We start from the raw sequence: 22,311 nt of genomic DNA, 5'->3' as shown, positions 1-22,311 counted from the left end.
GTAAAGAAAGCAAAATATTTTAATCAGATTAGATATACGAGATGAAAATAATAAAATACTAGTTCACAAAAAGGATATGAAAAGCGATGCAAAAAGTATCTTGACAGTTTATTAAACGAAGAATTGGATATAAACCTGTTGACCTATAGGAGACAGTAACAGCAATTGTCACTAAAGTAACAAACGAGGAAGCTCTTCAAGCTGCTGTTCCTGGAGAAGTGTGGACAGCTTTAGATGAGACAGGAACAAGTTGGCTAAGTGATTTATTTAATAGAATTATGGAATTGGGAAAAGACAAAAGCCAGGCAAATGGCGAGGCAGTATTTTAGTATCGGTTTACAAAAACAGGGAGATATTATACAGTGCACAAACCTCAGGGCCATAAAATTAATAACATCATGAGAATATGAGAGGGAGTAATAATTGATAGACAGATACGTGCAGAAACTGAAATATCCAATAATCACATTGGTTGTATGCAAGGCAGATCAACAACAGATGCAATTTTCATTATAAGGTAGTTTATGAAAAAATACATAAATTGAATAAATAAACAGTCGCTCACATGGTGTACAATCATCTTGAGAAAACATGTGATCGAGTTCCTCGAGAGATTCTGGGGTGGGCGCTCAATAAGAAAGCATTTTTCAGTAAATATGTAAAGATGTGGGTGACACATAAGTGGGAGTAACAACTAGTGTTAGGACAGGTGTGGGAGAGATTGATAAATTTGATGTGAAAGTAGAATTGCGCCAGAGCTCGGTGGTTAGACATTATTTATTCTCATTATTGTTGGATGAGATAACATCGAAACTACAGGGTAGCATTTCCTGATTTTTCCTGAAATACTGAAAGAGACAGAGGAGACAAGCTCTTGATGAAAAAGGTCTAAAATTTAGTAGTACCAAAACAGAGTATTTGGAATGTTCCTTTAAAGATATAAAAAAAGAATGTGTGTGTACTTTGTACCCACGTAAGAAGTTATTCTTCTATTATATAGGTAATTTCAACGAAGTAAATATACTTAACAGGTTATTTGTATTTTATTTAAATATTAAACTAACTTTCTTATCTACCACTTTCAAAAAATTTTTATTAAAACAATCAAAAATAAAAAAAAAACATGAATCGCCCAGGATTGGAACCCGCGACCTTCCGATCTCGGATCTAACGCCCTACCAACTACTCCAGCGAGGTCCTTGTAATTGACATGTAAGTTTCAGATATAATTACACAACACGGCGACAAATAGAAAGTGTAAAAATGTTATACCTTCATAATATTTTATTATTTTACTACAGAGGAACACAAATCCAAAAACACAAGAATTATAAGAAATAATACATTTACTAAAAACACTAATATATTCTTTTAATTACTTATTTGCGCGGATACAGATACATGAAAGATTAGCAACGAACTACATACATACTGTCTGTGTGCGCAGGCGCGCAGATTTATGAAAAATTTTACTCTCAATCTCGCCTAAAGAAGAATAACTTCAAAAAGAGAGTTATTTTTAACAAAATTGAAATTTTGGATAGTGAAATAATTGCGAAAATTAAAAGATTTACAATAATTAGATAATACAAGGAAGGAGGTATCCGAACAGATGTAGAATGTCCAGGTTGAGGAATCTAAGCGAGTGGTTTGGTTTGCTCATTAGAAACTCGGATAGGAGAAATAACGTAAAGAAGAAGAATATCGAGAAAAAAACGTAAAGGTAAACTTAGGAAGAGATAAATAAATGTACTGTGACACTATTTAGTCCGCTCACGAATTGGCCTATTTCTTCCCGAAGCTTCTCGGCGTTACGAGACAATACCATTCCTATCCACGGCGTGCGAGACGACCGCTGCCGAAGTATATATAGAACCGAGATTCGAGCACAGGCCAGTCATTCATTCATCGAAGCGCGTCGCGTAACTTAATGTATTCGAATCGAAGATATGAAATGTATTTATTAGTTATCGGAATTATTATGTTTAGTTAATTAAATCATAAATTTGAGTTTGTAAATAAATTAGATGTGTTATTTGTAATTATTAAAATAAATAAGTGATGTAAATAAAATAATATAAGTAAGTCTTCCTTTATTTAAATTAAACTTAGTGCCTAAAGATATAAATAAATAAAATAGTAGAGTCAATCGCGTAACAAATGGTGTCAGAAGTGAGGATACTTGAAATAAATAAAATTAATTCGCGTAAATACAGTGTGGAATCTTTAATAATAACTAAATATAAATCGTAATAAATAAAGTGTGTGATAATGTCTTCACAACATAAGAAAATCACTGATTTGATCGTTAGGGAGCTCCGCAACCAGTTAGAGGAGAGAGACATGGACACTACTGGGAAAAAGGCTGATCTAGTCAAACGTCTAAAGAACACTGCGGTTAGCTCGTCACAAGACGCTGGTCGATGTCTTGTCTACCGCCCTCGAGTTCGAATCAGCTACGCAGGCCTCTGGTGAGTACAGTGCAGTTCGAACTGTGAAAGAGTGAAAGAAGAAGAGGATGAAGACAAACTTGACCAGCTGGTAAATATGGTGAAAGGCTTTACATCGAAGAAAACGAAGACCATGAATTGCTGCAATTGTGGTGAAAATGGGCACGCACGGAGTTTAAGGAAGAACGCAAATCAAGAAACTCGCCAGCAGGAAATAAGAGAACGCACAGACCCTAGGAGGGTAGCCTCGACTCAGAACTCCTCTAAAGACCATCTAATACTAATAGCTTCTTTGAAATGTCGTGAGGATAGTGTATATGTAGATGGAGAAATAAATGGTAAAAAGTATACATTGTTGGTGGATACCGGAGCGACCAGGACCATTATACGACCGTCAGTTATAAACAGCCGTAAGAAACTCTTACCAACGAGGTTGTGACTGCGGACTGCCACAGGTGAAAATGCCAACACCCACGGAGAAATCCAGATACAATTAGGGATTGGAGCAGAAAAGTTCGTCCATACTGTCATAGTTGCAGACATCGAAGAAGATGTTATATTAGGAATGGACGTAATGAATTTGCATGGATTTCAATTGGATTTTAAGAACAGGGTAATCAAAGTGGGCAACGAGGAGGTATTTCTTCATCCACATGATGACAGCACTGTGCTAGCAGCCATTAAAGAAGATACAGTTGTGCCTGCGAGGAGTGAAACGATCATCGTAGCGCGGCTACAGGGAATTGTAGAAGAAGGAACACCTGTTATGATGGAGCCATGGAACCACGACGAGGAGGTTGGCCGAGGAATCATAATTGGAAAGGAATTGGTTACTTCTGCTAAAGAAATTCCCGTGAGATTGATTAATGTCAATGACTACCCGGTGACCATCAAGAAGGAAACAAAAGTAGGAACTTGTGTACCCGTGACGTCCATAATCCGTCAGAAAACAACATCAGATAATTCCAACGACAAGTTCGACCAAATGGTTGCAGTTGCAGGCCAATCTCTAAATCAAGTGAAAAAAAAGGAAATTAAGGGAATTTCTTAGGCAATATCGTTACATATTCGTACCGAAAGGAGGAAAGACAGGAAGAACGACAGTTGTCAAACATAAAATTGACACTGGTACCGCTAGGCCAATTCGTCAATCAGCTCGACGATTACCACAGGCGAAGAGAGAGGAAGCTGAAAGGATTGTTCAAAAAATGAAGAAAGACGCGGTGATAGAAACTTCTACGAGCCCATGGGTCTCTCCGGTGGTCCTGGTCAAGAAGAAAGATGGAACTACGAGGTTCTGTGTGGACTACCGTTTGTTGAACAATGTTACCAAGAAAGATAGTTATCCTCTGCCTCGGATCGACGACACGTTGGACACATTGGCTGGAAGTAAATTGTTTTCTACGTTGGACTTGAAGTCTGGATATTGGCAGGTAGAAATGGATCCAGTGGACAAAGAGAAGACGGCCTTTACGACAGGATCTGGATTATGGGACTTCAACGTTATGCCGTTTGGACTCTGTAACGCTCCTGCGACATTTGAGAGGCTTATGGAAAATGTGTTGAGAGGGTTATCTTGGAAAACGTGCCTGGTGTATTTAGACGACATAATCGTTTTGGGAGAGACGTTTGAAGACCACCTGAAGAATTTAGAAGACGTTTTTTAATCGAGTTAATGTTAAATCCCAGTTAATGTTAAATCCCAGTTAATGTTAATTTAAATAAATTAATAAATGTTAGCTGCCCAGTTAATGTTAAATCCCAAGAAATGCCAGTTATTTCAAAGTAAAGTCAATTATTTAGGTCATATAGTCAGCAAAGAAGGAGTGGCCGTGGATAAAGGAAAAATCGATTCCATTAAGGAATGGCCTGAACCAACTGATAAACATCAAGTGAGGAGTTTTCTGGGACTATGTACTTACTACCGGAGATTCATTAAGAAGTTTGCAGATATTGCTAAGCCATTAACGCGACTTACAGAGGAAGCAAGGGATTATTGCTGGGATAGAGACTGCCAAACGGCCTTTGAAACTTTGAAGAGGCAATTAATTACAGCGCCAATAACAGATAAAATGAAAATTTATAAGTGCATTGTATGCACCCAATCCCAATTTTTTCCCAATCCCAGTTAACAAATAATGCTACGAGAATAACAAGGCATTTATGTACATTTTAGTCTTATTGCGTCTAAAAGTGCTTTACAGATGCCTATGGTCATAGAGGGAAAAATTTAAAATTTTCACGGTGTGTTAAACAAAACTGTCTGGATGATGAAATATTTTAAATAAGTTGCAAAAAGTAGCAGTTGTGCTAACACCAATTTTGAAATGGATTAGGTACTTTATTGGAAGGCAATATATGTTTAAAATATCTCAGGTTGTCGAGGCATTTAAGGATATAGAAAACATTTTTACCGAGAATATTCCATTCCGAAAAAAAAAATGGCAGTGAATCCCGTGCACTATGCAGCAAACTTACTTGATCCTTCTTTAACAGGACAAAGTCTCACTGGCGAAGAGCATATAATAATATTAGCTATGCAGTCTACAGACAAGATATTAACCTATCTTCCCAAGTTTATTGCCAAAGAAAACATTTTTACAGAATTAACAAAGTTCTGTGCAAAAGCAGACCCTTGTGGGTCTGCTTGCACCAAATGTGCACCAAAACTTCTTTAAAAGATTTGGAAATTACAATACTGGGGTTACCAGCTTCCTCCGCTGAAACAGAGCGTAGTTTTAGCACATACCCTTTCATAAATAATAAACGAGAAATAGACTGAGTGTAGATAGAGCAGATAAGTTAATGTATATAGCTCGTAATGAAAAACTCCTCAAAAATCATAAACATGGGAAAATAGTATGTGATGAGAGTCCTTCTATAACTCATCTGTTGGAACCAGGGCAAAGCTCTAACTAAATCCATCGGAAAATGAAAGATTAAATGAAAAGAAATGAAAGAAATAAATAAAGTTGACTACTGATTTGTATAGTTTATTATAATAGTTTTAATAAAAATGCAATATTTCCATAAGTTTCCGAAAGTTTCCAATATTCCCGGAAAGTTTCCGGAATTTTTCCGGCGTTCGAATCTTCCCGGAAATTTTACATCACTAGGGACACCCTATATAGGGTGAGGCAGATAACTGGACTATTAGAAATATCTCGAGAACTAAAGGCAACAGAATCATGAAAATTGGAATGAAGGGGTTTTGAAGGATGATCTATTAAATGAAAATATTTTTATCTCTTTTCAACTTCCGGTTATACCGGAAGTTGCTTATAACTTCGTCTTTTTAAATGGGACACCCTGTATATTTTTACATTTTTGGATTTTTCTCAATATCTTCTTTCTTAAAATATGAGGTTTTGTAATATTATACAGGGTGTTTTAAAAGATATTTACGTTTTTTTATTAATTTCGTAGCAACATTCACACCCTGTAGAATTGTAATAGTTTGACATTAAAAACTGTGCTTACATTCAAGTGATTTTTAATATAGTCTACTATTGTTAAGAATCAATAGTATAGCTCATTTTTAAATTTTAGTATACAGGGTTGGTCGAAACTCGGAATGAATATTTTCTGAGTTTTCTTAAATGGAACACCCTGTATTTTAGTATTGTAATGAAATGATATTTCATGGTACTTTGTTATTTTATAAGTATTCCCTATACCTTATTGCTTTAATTTGTGAGTGATTGGTGATTCAAGTTAAACATTAATTGCAACAAAAAATACGTAAAATCTTATTAGGTTGGCCGTGGAAAAATTCAATCACAAATAATTTTTCTGAAATAAATACATATTAATCCAGACTGATCCTTAAAATTACCCATATTGGTTTAGCTATCAAAATACCTACGTAGTTAAGATTGTTGGTGCGATTAACAATTAAGTACAAATTAAAGCAGTTAGGTATAGGGAATGCTTAAGAAATAAAAAAGTACCATAAAATATCATTTCATTACAATACTAAAATACAGGGTGTTCCATTTAAGAAAGCTCAGAAAATACTCATTCCGAGTTTCGACCAACCCTGTATACTAAAATTAAAAATTTAGCTATACTAATGATTCTTAACAATAGTACACTATATTAAAAATCATTTGAACGTAAGTAGAGTTTTAGATGTCAAACTACTACAATTCTACAGGGTGTGAATGTTGCTACGAAATTAATAAATAAATGTAATTATCTTTTAAAATACCCTGTATAACATTACAAAACCTCATATTTTAAGAAAGAAGACATCGAAGAGAAACCAAAAATGTAAAAATACATAGGGTGTCCAATTAAAAAAAAACGAAGTTATAAGCAACTTCCGGTATAACCGGAAGTAGCAAATAGATGAAAATATTTTCATTAAATAGATGACTCTTCAAAACCCCTTAATTAAAATTTTCATGATTCTGTTGCCTTTAGTTCTCTAGATATTTCTAGTAGGCCCTTTATCTGCCTCACCCTGTATAAAGACAACTATACAAAATTAATACTTAGGTATTATGTTTTCTACACCAAATCGTTATATTATAAATTATAACATAATAGTATAAGTAGCCACTGTTGGTTTGAGTTACTGAATATTCTAGAAAACCCGTGTTGAGCTGCCCCCCCCCCCACTAGCAAAAATCAAAAAACAAATAGCCCTGATTTATGAGCTATTTATGAGCTCTCATATTCCGCAAACCAAAAATTTTGAGCTCGTTCCACTGAGCAGGAATTTAATAATTTAGTGGGGGGGGCTGAGTCAGCCCCCCCCCCACTACTTAAAAATAGGAATAGTGAATCGGTTTTTGCGGCAGAATTACGAGCTATTTACGAGCTCTTGAAATTATATAGTTTCGATTTTTGAGCTCATCCCCTTCATCCCCAAACAACCCTTTAACTGATTTAACTTAAGAGAAAAATGCTGAGAAAACTTAAAATATATCGTATTGCGGATATAATTCTTATAGCGTATATACTCTAAGGATAAACTATTAAATCACGTGCATTTCGATTATTGAGCTACAACCCCTTCGCAAGAAAACCACCCTATCTTCCCGGCTTAAGAGAAAGTAGTACTTAAAATGCATTAAATTAATTATTTGGCGGCTACATATCATTTAATAATTTATAAGCTTCCAAATTACACGCATTTAAATCAGTAAATTGCAATTTATTTTGTATAGTGCAGTCACTGAAAGTAAAAATCAACGATTACCTTCAATTTCGGTGAACCTTTATCGATTTTCACGAAAATTGGTCAGTGGTTAGAGAATACGTCAAGAAACAAAGGTGACATGGTACCACCTTGCGCCTTTACCCTGAGGGTGGATACCGCCCCTTCTCGGGGGTGAAAATTATTTTTTTTTAAATAACTGTACAAATCAATAAAAGAACAAATTAAAAGCAAAATTTATTATATAAAGTTAATAAAATAAGTCAATACTTTTTAAGTTATTAAAGATCAAAGATTTTAATTACTCGTGAAAAAAATGCATGTTTTGAAGCGGTTTTTCGTAAATTACTGAAAAACTGTAACTTTTTACAAAAAAGTTAATAGTAGTTTAATTCGTATAGCTTATATTCTAAGAATAAACTCTTAAATCACGCGCCTTTCGATTATTGAGCTACAACCCCTTCGCAAGAAAACCATCCCATATTCCCAGCTTAAGAGAGATACTTAAAATAATTTAAATTAATTATTTGGCGACTAGATATCGTTTAATAATTTATGAGCTCGCAAAATATACGCATCTCAATTATTGAATTGCAATTTTCTTTCTATAGTGCAGTCACTGAAGGTAAAAATCAACTATGACCTTCGATTTCAGTAAATCTCCATTCATTTTCACGAAATAGGTGAGCGGATTTTGATGCTATCAACTTTTTCTGGAGCTTTGTACTAAGTACTTTGACAAGTATTTAGTACCTAAGTGTTATAAAATGCATCTCTTTCGAGTTATTTAACTTGAATCTTTAGATTTGAACAGTCGGAGAAAAAAAAATACATTTAATTAGCAATAACTTACTTTAAATTAACATTAAAGGGTTTTTCAAGTAAGCAATTTATTATATTTTTTATTAGCTTCAATTTTAGTAATGAAAACTTTTTTGTAAAAACTTACAGTTTTTGAGTTATTTATGAAAAATCGCTTTAAAGCATGCATTTTCTTCCACAAAAATTAAAATATTTGATCTTTAATAACTCAAAAAGTATTCATTTATTTTAATCACATCATATAACAAATTTTGCTTACAATTTGTCCCTCTCTCGATTTGTGGGGTTATTTTTAATAAAGTAATTTTCACCCCTAAGAAGGGGTGACATATACCCCAGGTTAAAACCCCAAGTTGTTATTGTCAATTCGTGAAAATGAGTGGAGATTTACCGAAATCGAAGGTCATAGTTGATTTTTACCTTCAGTGACTGCACTATAGAAAGAAAATGGCAATTCAATAATTGAGATGCGTATATTTTGCAAGCTCATAAATTATTAAACGATATGTAGTCGCCAAATATTTAATTTAAATTATTTTAAGTACAACTCTCTCTTAAGCCGGGAATATGGGATGGTTTTCTTGCGAAGGCGTTGTAGCTCTATAATCGAAAGGCGCGTGATTTAAGAGTTTATTCTTAGAATATAAGCTATACGAATTAAACTACTATTAACTTTTTTGTAAAAACTTACAGTTTTTTAGTGATTTACGAAACACCGCTTCATAACATGCATTTTTTTCACGAATAATAATTAAAATCTTTGATCTTTAATAACTTAAAAAGTATCGACTTATTTTAATAACTTTATATAATAAATTTTGCTTTTAATTTGTTCTTTTATTGATTTGTGCAGTTATTTAAAAAAAAATAATTTTCACCCCCGAGAAGGGGCGGTATCCACCCTCAGGGTAAAGGCGCAAGGTGGTACCATGTCACCTTTGTTTCTTGACGTATCCTCTAACCACTGACCAATTTTCGTGAAAATCGATGAAGGTTCACCGAAATTGAAGGTAATCGTTGATTTTCACCTTCAGTGACTGCACTATACAATGTAAATTGCAATTTACTGATCTAAATGCGCGTAATTTGGAAGCTTATAAATTATTAAATAATATGTAGTCGCCAAATAATTAGTTTAATGCATTTTAAGTACAACTTTCTTTTAAGCCGGGAAGATAGGGTGGTTTTCTTGCGAAGGGGTTGTAGCTCAATAATCAAAATGCACGTGATTTAATAATTTATTCTTAGAGTATATAGGCTATAGGAATTATATCTGTAATACGATATATTTTAAGTATTCTCAGCATTTTTCTCTTAAGTTAAATCAATTAAAGGGTTGTTTGGGGGTGAAGGGGATGAGCTCAAAAATCGAAACTATATAATTTCAAGAGCTCATAAATAGCTCGTAATTCTGCCGCAAAAACCGATTCAATATTCCTATTTTTAAGTAGTGGGGGGGGGGGCTGCCTCAGCCCCCCCCACTAAAGTATTAAATTCCTGCTCAGTGGAACGAGCTCAAAATTTTTAGTTTGCGAAATATGAGAGCTCATAAATAGCTCATAAATCAGGGCTATTTGTTTTTTGATTTTTGCAAGTGGGGGGGGGGCAGCTCAACACGGGTTTCTAGAAAATGTGTATTTGACGCAACATAAAATACATATTCTCCTTTCTGTAGGTAGTTATTGATGGGATTCAATTATCGTATCGTGATATCATAAACTGACCATATTCGGCTATCAGATTTTGGTGCTATTGAGCCGAAAGTATGACACACAACACACAGTAAGATCATCAAAAATGACAGGATGTCTAAACGATGTCTATGGCGATAAGGCGAAACAAAAACAATATCAAATTCACTCCAAATATAAATATTCACTCCAAATTAAGAATCTTGAGAAAAGGCAGCTATAAAACTTATCAAGACAAAAAAGTAATGCAAAAACTAGACTGCAAACATTAAAAACCAAAAAAATATTGGAAACATCAGAAACGAAGATATTTCGTAACCTAGGCTTTAGCTTTACACAGAGAAATAAGCAAAATTATAAAATTCACATGCAAGCTCAAAGACATCAATAACTGGTGATGATGGTCAAAAAGAAATATAATAGAATGGATATACTTATAGACTGGTATGGATTAAATAACTAGTAAGAGATCGGAGCATAAGTTGTTCCCAAAAGTTGTGGAGCGATGATCTAAATACAAAGGGAGCAGTTGTATAACGAAAAAACGGGCAATTGATCTGAAATCCCCTACAAAATCCATCAAATTAATTTAAAAAAAAAAACAAGATCTGAAATCAAGAAGGAGCAAGAAATAAGAAGACGACCAAATCCTATAGGTATTTAGTGCTCGTTTAAACTATCAAAATCTGAGCATATAATAACGTAATAGTAGGAGAGCAAAGTATGCTAAATATGCAGTCACTCGAGCGCTTTGGGGACCTATTGGGTTGTGAAGAGTAGGTCCTAAAACCAAAAAAAGTTAAGTAAAGTTTTTCATTTAAGTGGGCGCTTGCCATTTTTTAAATTAATTTCCCATTTACAACAATCGTTTTTTCAGATTATAGCGCCATCTATCCATAATTCGAAAAAATGTTTCGAATAAAAGTTGCTTATTTTTATGTAAAGAATCCAAATCTGGAATAAAAATTTGGGGCTCCTATTTAAGATTTTAAAGTAACCCTCACCCCACCTCCGTGGGGGTCGTGTTTAGTACCATGCAATAGATTTTTCAAAAATATTGATTAAGTCTATTTTGCAGTTTTTTGATCTAATGTTTATTTTGCGAAATATCGCGGGATTTGTATTTAAAATTTTAAATTTACCCCCTACCCTCTCCGTGGGGGTTCATGTTTGGTATCATTCGATAGATTTTTGAAAAATATTGAACACATATTTTTTAGTTTTTCGATCTAACCTTCATTTCTCGAATTATTCGTTTTTTTTTGTGAAACTTTTTAACTCGCCCATTTTCTTACGCCCAACTCAAATCGTCAGATTTTTGAATATATACTCTTTTGCATGTACTTAACTTACCTTATCTTAATCTGACAATTTCTAGTATTTTTAAGGATAGATTGTTTTTCGGCCCCCCCTTAACAACTCCCCTGTGTTAACAGCCAATATATGGTAGACGTACATTTACAGGGTACAAGGTTTCTCCCCATGTTATAATCTGACGCGCTCGAGTAACTGCAAAAATCCCCGCTGGGGCTCCCGTACCATAATTGTAAATAGTTTACCTGTACCTTTAGGTATCTATGTAATTTATACAGAGAGGAGCAAAATTATGGAATAAATAAATTTTTTCGAAAATGGTAGATTTTGGAGAGAAATCCCGAAACTGGTCGATTTTTATTTTTAAACTTTGAATTTTTGGCATATGTATGATACTAGTGGCGTCATCCATCTGGGCGTGATTACGTAATCGATGATTTTTTTAAATGAGAATAGGGGTCGTGTGATAGCTCATTTGAAAGATTATTCAATTCTCGATTCAGTAATATAAACATTAACATAATTATTTATATAGGGTGTTCAAATTTTTTTTAATTAAATTATTTGACAGAAAAAGGAGAATGTATGTAATTTATTAAATTCAGCTGCTGTCAAAAAATAGAAAAAAAATTTGAGCAATAAACATTGTTTTTCGCTTAAATTAAAAAATGTTCAAACTGCCGCCCACCTTCCTTTTGTCAGTTTGAACGTTTAATTTAAGCGAAAAGCAATGTTTATTTGTTATATAAATATTTTTTTCTGTTTTCTGGCAGCAGTAAAATGTATTTTGAATTAAATAAATTACATGCATTCTTCTTTTTGTGTGAATTAATTTAATTCAAAAATTTTTTGGCCCCCTGTATAAATAATTATGATAATGTTTATATTACAGAAAAGAGAATTAAATTACCTTTCAAATGAACTATCGCATGACCCCTATTCCCATTAAAAAAATTAATCGATGACGTCATCACGCCCAGATGGATGACGTCAGGTGGATGACACCCAGGTGGATGACGTCATTAGCATGATGTATATGTCAAAACTTCATAATTTAAAAATAAAAATCGAGCTGTTTCGGGATTTTTCCCCAAAATCTCCCATTCTCGAAAAATGAGTTTGTTCCATAATTTTGCCCCTCACTATATTATAGGTACAGTGTGTCCAATTAAGTTGGCATCATACGGGAAACTTTTTTATTCTTAGTTTTATGAAAAAAAGATATTCTTTATCAAAAGTTGTGCATGGTCTAAAATTAAAAATACAACCATCAGTTATTAATTTTTTTAAGCCGTGTACGAGGTATGTCAAAAAATATGAATTTTCCTCAAGAGTAAAGTAGCTTTATTTTTCACAATATTGAAATTTGTTATAATGAAAAGTTGTTTGGAATTAAGAACTATATTCTAATATGCAATTTCATCCTTGTAATAGAAAAAAAGTTTTTGATTTTTTTTTTAATTATGGATAACACAGTTATTTCAATTATGATAACAGTTGATATAGAAAAGAGTTACTCTTTTATTATTAATTTTACGAAAAAAAGTTATTCTTTGTAAAAAGTTCTGAATGGTCAAAAATCTTAAATACAATTAGATTACAGAAAAGAGAATTAAATTACCTTTACCTAATATCAAATTTGATCAATTTTATACGAGGTATTTTAAAAAAGATGAATTTCGACCAAGAATAAAGTACCTTTATAGTTCAGAATATTTCAATAAGAAGGATGTAATTACATATTGGAACATGGTTTTTAGTTCTGAACAACTTTACATAATCACAATTTTGAATATTGTGAAAAATAACGGTATTTTATTTAAGTACTCTTGAGCGAATTCATATTTTCTGATATACCTACCTAGTATAAAATTGACAAAATTTGATATAAAATAGTTATTTTAGATTTTAGACCATTTTAGACCAGACATGCACATAATTTAAAAAAAAAACTGTTTTTCGTAATATTAATAATAAAAGAGTTATCATAATTGAAATAACTGAAAATAATGTTGGTAATTAGAAGGGTGAAATTGCATATTAAAATATAGTTCTTAATTACAAACAACTTTTCATTAATAACATATGCACATATCAATAAGTGTAGATACCTATAAATATAACAACCATATCAGTCTTCAGTTCTAATAAAGATTTGTTTAATAATTTGCGCGTTTATGAAGTTCTGGAAGGTTCTGCAGTTTGCATAATTATTTTAATGAATAGACGAACATCCTGTACTAAAGCTAGTAAACAATATAATACAAGTATATTATTCCCAGAAAACATTATTTATTAAATACTCATATATTAATATCTTATTAAATTCTTGCTAATTCCGATAACTTAAAAAACGTATATTAACCCTGGAAGATCACACCTATTTTTTTTTAAATAAACCGCACACATGGGTATCAGATACCCAATGATTTTTTGTGAAGAAACAAAAAAAAAAAGGAAATATTTTATGATTTCCAGAGACTCTCTAATCACTATTGAATACATAAGAATAATTAAATCAATCATTTTATTTTCTCTCTCTTAATTGTAGTAACACAAAAGAAAAAAATATTAAAAATACCTAAAAATAATTGACAAACATTTTCTAAAAAACCGGAAACATAATTCAAAATATTTTAATTTATTTTAACAACAAAATGGTCTTTCTAACTAAAATATAACACCTTTTGATTATAGAACTCGTATTCATTCTTAGCCAGGTATTTCAGTTTCACTCATTTTAGTGACTACATTCATATGGCAGTGTGGCTCTATGCTCCATGCATTATGTTTTATAGCAAGCCGAGCATGCACTCTTTGATTTTCCATCTTTGCCTTTGCAGAAATAACACCTAGTTTGCTTTACTAAATTTGTGGGATGTTGTGTTGTTAGGTCATTATCTTGAACGCACACTTGATCGCAAACCTCACACATACCCTAGCCTATATTCAATAAATTTTCGTGATTGGAAATATTGCTCAAATGAGACCCCAACTACACAACCGTCCTTGGCAGACTAGAGACTGAATTTACAAAAAGCAGCATTACCATTGAAATAAAGCTGCGCAAGCTACATGCAGTTAAGTGTCGCGATAGGTATCTCACACCCAAGTGTGAGCTTCCAGGGTTAAATATAGATTATTTATTAACGCAAGAACATCCCGTTTTGTAATCAAAATCAATCATTTAATCAAAATAAATCACTTAAACAAACCTAAAATATATTTTAAATACTTAAAAACATTAATATTTAAGATGACGCGTTTAAAAAAATTAATAAATGTTTGACTGAAAATATTTTGGACATTTTGGATCAATTCCAATTTCCTCTAAAAACGCTAATTGTTAAACAAAAACGACGCAAAACAACCCCAACAAAAATAAGGTGTACCTATAAGTATGCAACAGCATCAAACTGAATATGTTGTCAAAAGGGACTGGCAAGGGATTTGAGCTAAACATTTCGAAACTCTGCCGAATATACAAATTGCAGCACACAAAAACCTCAAAAACAATGATTATTAGATAAAATTATGGTGAGTTTAATAGAAATCAATGTGATTTTGTACACTAGTTTACCTTTTATGAGAATCAATGCCTGGTCCACCGAAATTAGAAGGGCAGTAGAATCAGAATTTCGTCGAATTTCACACGCCGGAAATATCGTCACTGTCTCGAATCGTCACAACACAAAGTTAATGCGCCGAGTTTTGCCGTTCACACAATTTGTGTGAATACCTGGCAGGTAGAAAATCTCACCAAAAAACCTGTCTTTTTTAGAATAGTTACTTTTTAATATTAAAAAATACCCTGTCAAAATAGCAATTGGACCTCTCTGCCTAGAAAGAAAGTACATAGCTATACATGTATAGTGGTATACAGTAAAACCAGTCAGTAACGGCCACTAAAAATGAAAGAACTATTGGCCGATATAGAAAGGTGGCCGCTATTGCCAGTTTTTGTAGTCTACATATAATTGGTTTAGGAAATTTTTAAACTGGCCGTTAGTACAGGTGGCCGATGTTGGCAGGTGGCCGTTAACACAGGTTTTACTGTATTTTATATCGGTTAATAGTATGTATACATTCAAATGCGAAACGAAAATACTTTAGAAAGACAAATAAAAAGGGAACACTGGCAGAGTTTCTCAAAACAGATGGAACACGACTTCTACGGAACACAAAAAGAAGTATGGAGAATCATCAGAGGGCAAAGAAAGGAGATGAACGAATTAATAAAAGCGAAACACATTCAGAAGGAAACATGGGCAGACTATTTCCAATCTCTGTTTGCTAAAGGTGACGATAATGAACCACCAACACCTGAAGTTACGACAAACGAAGAAATAAACATCGAGGAGGGAGAGGTAAAGGAAGCATTAAGAAAATTAAAAAATAGAAAATCTCCAGGAGAGGACAGAATATCGAACGAACTCCTAAAATACGGAGGACAAGATCTAACTGAACAACTATTAAAACTAATACAAAAAATAATAGAACAAAACAGAATACCACAAGAATGGAGATCAAGCATCCCTCTCTTCAAAAAAGGAGACAAATCGGACCCGGAGAATTACAGAGGAATTACTTAGTAAACACAACATTAGAATTGAATTAAAACAGAACAACACAATAAAAGTAAAAATGGATGATGAACTAACTGACCCAATTGAAGCCGGAAATGGGATAAAACAGGGAGATTCCTTGAGTCCTTTATTGTTCAACCTGATCATGGACGAAATAATAAAAAAAGTAAGAACTAAAAAATGATACCAAATGGGAGAAAAACAACTTAAAATAATCTGATATGCAGACGATGGAATACTAATCTCTTAAAGTGAAGATGACTTACAACGTATGCTACACCAATTTAACATAACCGCCAGAAAATTTGCCAATCTGTAATGCAAATAATGCGTTAATTAACGGCATTGGACGTTACTGTGGCCCCAGCATTATTGATAAATATTTTGGTCTTATTTCATTTAAAACATTGTTATTTATTTGTTAATGCAGCCCGATCGCCCGCCTTCCCATAAGGAGCCTTCTTCATTAACAATTAAAAAATATATTTTAGAATAAAATAAGACAAACATTTTTATCTGGGTCTGATAGAAGAAGGTTGGAACTTGTATTTAGGTACTTGATGATTACAAAAATAATATTTTTTACTTGTGTTTTTGGCCCTTGAAAATCATCATATTTCGTCCTTTTTTTCAGTTTTAAATTGTTGATAACTCGAAAACGATCAACTAAAGAGAAAAATTACACAAGACCTTTTTGTTTAGAATGATCCAAAAGATCTGAAATAATATCTGCCCGACTCTATATATTTTTTTAATAAAAAAAATATGTTTTAATCATTAATTAATTATAGCCAGAACAAAATTAGATCAGGCACCCCCTGTTTTTTATAATTGTTAACATAATAAATTACGTGGGGTGAATGCACCAGTAACCGACCATGCACCAGTTACCGACCACTCTGTAAACCAATATTAAAACTAAGAAAATCTTAAAACGTTCAGAAATTATTGCACCGCCCACGTATACTACGTGGCCTTAGGTATGTAGGGAAAATTCGTTGACTTATCCAAAGCAAGTTTAAAGGAAGTGGGAATTTTGGTGTATTGTCAACACTGCCAATAGGTTAAATCTGTGAGCGTGTAACTAGATGCACATGAAGGTAAGAAATTTTTATCTAATTACATCGAATTTTCTTTTAACTTTTTTAATGTTTAAATATGCTATTACTCATTATAAAAGTGTAATAAATACAGTTAACTTATTATTTTTCTAAATATCTGCAACTAAGTGATTAATTTATGGTGGTCAGTTTATGGTTCACCATTGTAAAACTTTTCCATTGGACGACCAGCTGGTCGCTTTCTGGTTAGGGTTTGTATCCACGGATGATTTGTTAAATAAGATGTTGCTAGTAGGACGAAAAGGGGAATTTAATTTTTATACGTAGATCTAATTTCTGTCCAATAAACGGCCAGTGGTCGGCTACTGGATCAAAGTGGTGGTCATAAATTGGTACCGTAATCAAACTATTTGTTTTAGATGCCTAAAAATTATTCTAAAGACGATTTGGTCAATTCTATTAATGAAGTTCGTGATGGAGCAAAAATACGGGAAACTGAGAGGAAGTATAACATTCCCCATGCCACATTTATGGATAAATTAAAAGAAAAAACATCTTTGGATGCTAGAAAGGGTCCTCCAACTATTTTAACTTCAAATGTAAGTATGTCGTATGTCTATCTTGTTAGTAAACATGCATTTCTATATAGAATATTATATTGATTTGTGCCTAACCCTTTTCTCGTTTTGTAGGAAGAAAACCTCCTAGTTTGTTGGTTGAAGGGACTGGCCAAAAAAGGAATACCGGTTGAACCAAGACAACTAATTATTGATGCTGTTCAAGAGTTAATAAAAAAAGATCGACGAAAAAGTCCATTTACTCAAGGAAGACCTGGAAGAAAGTGGCTATAGATCTTTTTTTAAACGACATCCAAGTATTTCACTGCGTAAACCTGAACCTCTTGGTTTAGCAAGAGGGTTGGTAACTAAACGTGCAATTCGTGAATGGCATCATAACTTTTAAACTTATATAATAGAAGATACTGGAAATCGCAATCTGCTAAAAGATCCTTCCAGAATTCTCAATGGGGATGAATCGGGTTTTCGAACTAACCCAGGAACCTCTCTAGTTATATGTCCCAAAGGATTTAAAGATCTGTATCAGGTTCGAGGATATTGATTACAGTAAATGTTTGAGTCATGAAAGTAGAACAGTTGACAAACCATGCCAATTTAATACTGAAGATTTACTGTTTCTCGAGTCAATGCTCCCTTCTTCACGTGTTCGTCAGTTCCGAAGCAGTGGCGAAAATGGGATGATGATGAGTCGGCCAAAGAGCTATTTGATGCTTGGTACAAAATCAAACAACATATTTTAAATCAAGCTAAGTTTACTAGAGAGATGATTCAGATGCTCTTACAAAAGACTTAAAAAATTCAGAAATGACCCCAACTCAAAATGAACATAATGAATTAATTATTGCCCAGGTGAATTCAGAATCTGATGATAAGGAGTCAGATGATCTTACAAAAGACTTAAATTTAGAAATCACCCCAACTCAAAATGAACATAATGAATTAAGTATCGCCCAGGTGAATTCCGAATCATCTTTTAATAAAAATGAACGGAATACTAGTATCCAGACATTACTTCAAGAAGAGAAACAGCAAAGTAACGAAAATAATCCACAATTAACCTCTAAGTCAGAGTTGTTCACTACACCAAAATCTGGTAGGTCTATTCAACCAGGGGTAAGTCCTGCGTTTGCCGACTGTGTTACTTGGCCAACACAATCACCAGTTAAAAAGGGAGGAAGAAGTATCAAGCTTCCACATGCAGTAGGTGCTGGAGCTTGGGTTGAATACTGGAAGAAAAAAGATGAAGAAAAAATAGAAAAAGAACAAAAGAAAAAGAAAGACTTGAAAAGAAAACCGAAAAAGAAGAGTTACAAAAAAAACGGGCAGCAATACAAGTAACGGATCATCTGAAGAGGAAGATGAATTTATGGACACACAGGACGATTCATTGGACGATGCAGAATTTTCCGACCTTCTACAATCGAGACCTTCCACTCCACACCTAGAAGAACTTCTTAAAGATGCTGAAGAAAGAAACTTTGCTTTGGTAAAATTTCCTACAGATGGTGGAGGCAAAGAAGTTTTTAAATGAATTTTCGCGTGGGCGAATATTGGTGCATAACTGGTCGAAAACTGGAAAAAGTGGTCGGTTATTGGTGAATTTGTCAAATAATTTTTAATAATTAAAAAACATGGGTTACGTCAAAGATACGTTATAATATTAAATGTATTTTTAAAGTACATAATTAATACTAATAAATGCTAGAAGTTTTACGTCCAAAAACTAATTTTTCAATTTAATTTTAATTTTTTAATTTCAAAAATCCTAATTTGGTCGGAAATTTGTACATTCACCCTATTATCAAATAATTTTTATCCATTAAACAGATCGGTGCAGATCGACCTTATATCGGATCCTCAACTATTTGCTTGTATTTACTTCCGCATAATTTAAATATAGTTTTTATTTTATACTTCGTAAATGTCATATTAACTTGCTATGCAGAATACAGTTCAATAAACTTTTCTTGATTGCTGATGGAAGAGCTCTTGTAATTATCATTCTAAATGTTTTAGTTGGGTTTCCCTGGACAAAAATTTAATATGTACATATTAAGAAGACTATCTCCATTATCTATTGTAATAGCTCTATCAGTCTTCAGTTATAATAAAGACTTTTTGAAAATTTTGCGTGTTTAAACAATTCTGGTGAAGGTACTGCAGTTTGCTTTGTCAATGACTACAAGAACATACAATATTGTAGAAAGTCAATAAATTTATTTCCAGAAAACATTAATATTATTAAAGACCCGTAAATTAATTTATTGTTAAATTTTTGCTATACATAATTTTTGCTATATATAATTCCGATGACTTAAAAAATATATATATTACGGATATATTTATTAAAACAAGAAAATTCCGTTTTGTTTAATAAAAATAATAAATTAATCAAAATAAGTCAATAAAAGGAGACCTAAAATATATTTAAACGCTTAAAAACATTATATTTAAGCTGACGCGTTTAAAAAAATTAATAAATGTTTTGACTGAAAATATTTTGGAAATTTTGGATCAATTCCAATTTCCTCTAATATCGCTAATTGTTAAACAAAAACGACGCAAAACAACCCCAACAAAAATAAGGTGTACCTGTAAGTATGCAACAGCATCAAACTGAATCTGTAAATGTCAAAAGGGACTGGCAAGGGATTTGAGCTAAACATTTAGAAAACCTGCCGAATAAACAAAATGCAGCACACAAAAACCTCAAAAACAATGATTATTACATAAAATTAGAGTGAGTTTAATAGAAATCAATGTGATTTTGTACACTAGTTTACCTTTTAGGAGAATCAATGCCTGGTCCACCGAAATTGGAAGGGCAGTAGGATCAGATTTTCGCCGAATTTCACACGCCGGAAATATCGTCACTGTCTCGAATCGTCACAACACAAAGTTAACGCGCCGAGTTTTGCCGTTCACACAATTTGTGTCACTAGTCTTTAATTTTAAAATTGCAGTAAGTCTCGAGTAAAAATATCTGTGGAACAATCTCGTATATGTGCGCTGTATGAATCGCAGCACAACGCAATACGGATTTATCTGGGAGAGAAGGAGATGGAGGAATAATATCGATTTTTGTGTTCTTCTGGCTTACATCTCGATTAAAATAAGATGAAGTCACGCAGGTGACATCTAACGGGAGGCTGTAGAAATAAAAGTTTAATTTTCTGTAACAGAATGGAAAGATGCTGAAAAGTTTAATAATAATATTATAATTGAAGTATACAGGAATAAAACAAGGAATCTTAAAAAAAGTGTTATTCCACTTTTTGTATTTAAAACATCAAACCCTTACAAAATATAATATTTTTTCTTTGCATAATAAAACAACTAAATACATATATGTTTTTTAAACAAAAATGAAATTTTGCAATATAACTTTAAACTTTTGTTTTAGTATTAAATTTTACACAAATGTAGAAAAATTCAGAATTTAAATATGGAACGTCCCATTGGCCCATCATTTGGGATGGTGGCAATGACCGAAATTTCTGAAAAATCAAACCAAATTATGTACCCACATTTAGGTTATCTGTATTTATATACGAATTTTGTTTTCACCCAATTTTGAAAAAATGTGAAAACGTTCAATTATCCACATGTCCGTCTGTCCGCAAACACAACTCCTCTGTCATTATACCAGGTCGAATGACAAATAATGTGTCGAATGAAAGCTAATAATCTAAAGATGGTAGGGTCTAAAGGTGAGAAATTTGACCTAGGACTTCAGGTTTTAGAAATGAAACCAGAAGTACTGTTTTAAAATCACCGGAATAGTACAAGCGATATATTATTCGACGAGCTTTAGCAAGACGAGAACAATATTATATTTCCGGTTTCATGACTGTCTGTCCATCTGTTCGTCCGTTCGTGAATATGACTCCTCCATCATTAACACCGATAGAATAACAAAAATGAGGAAATGAGGTGTCGAATGCGAATGAAAGCTTATAACTCAAAGATGGTATTAAAGACGAGAACTTTGTCCTCCGACTTCCGGTTTTAGAGTTACAACCGTAAGTTTCGTTTGAGTCACCGAAGTAGTATAAGTGATATATTATTCGACGTGTTTTAGTAAGATGAGGACAAAAATGTATTCTTGGTTTTTATATCATTTCCGGTAAAAAGTTCTAACCGGAAGTGCCATATTATAATTGCAGAAAGAGTACATGTGACATACCAATCGAAGCATATTGAAAATTCGAGCTTAAATCTTTAGTTCTGGTTTTGAAATCATTTCCGTTTAAACAGTTACGGCCGAAAGTTTAGTCAAAATGACTCAAAATTAGTGAAATCGTATATCAATCGACGCAAAGTTACACGAGGAGTTCAACTATCGACTTCCGGTTCTACTTCCGGTTAGGTAGTTTGGGTAAAAACCTACCTAGGACTTACGAAGTCCAACTACTTATTGCTTTTACGACGTGTGCACAACAGTGCCGGTTTAACCTAACTTCGGGCCCTGGGCGCTGGAGGTTTAAGGGCCGCCTTCATTGCTATTCGTTGTCAGTTTTTAACCTTCCGCTACCGGAGGGGGTACAGATTGTACCCCAAATTCGATTTTTCATGAATAATTTTTAAAAATGTTGGAATTTTGTTTAACTGTTCTAGTTACTTCTTCATTGGGATGTGTAAAAAC

General features: G+C 33.1%; 1 protein-coding gene across 2 annotated transcripts in view; it reads right to left on the bottom strand.

The window, feature by feature from the left end:
• LOC114330435 (leukocyte tyrosine kinase receptor) overlaps nucleotides 1-20,686 on the bottom strand; it is a 366,482-nt gene extending 345,796 nt beyond the window's left edge. For both annotated transcript variants that reach the window (XM_050652706.1, XM_050652707.1), the window contains exon 1: nucleotides 20,450-20,686. The gene's annotated coding sequence lies outside the window, so the exon portion shown is untranslated. The remainder of the gene's footprint in view (nucleotides 1-20,449) is intronic.
• Nucleotides 20,687-22,311: the final 1,625 nt, after the last annotated feature.

The sequence above is a fragment of the Diabrotica virgifera genome, chromosome 6, assembly GCF_917563875.1.
Source record: "Diabrotica virgifera virgifera chromosome 6, PGI_DIABVI_V3a".
Lineage (NCBI taxonomy): Eukaryota > Metazoa > Arthropoda > Insecta > Coleoptera > Chrysomelidae > Diabrotica > Diabrotica virgifera.
The sequence above is the reverse complement of the archived record's forward strand: the minus strand, read 5'-3'. Positions and strand labels throughout refer to the sequence as shown.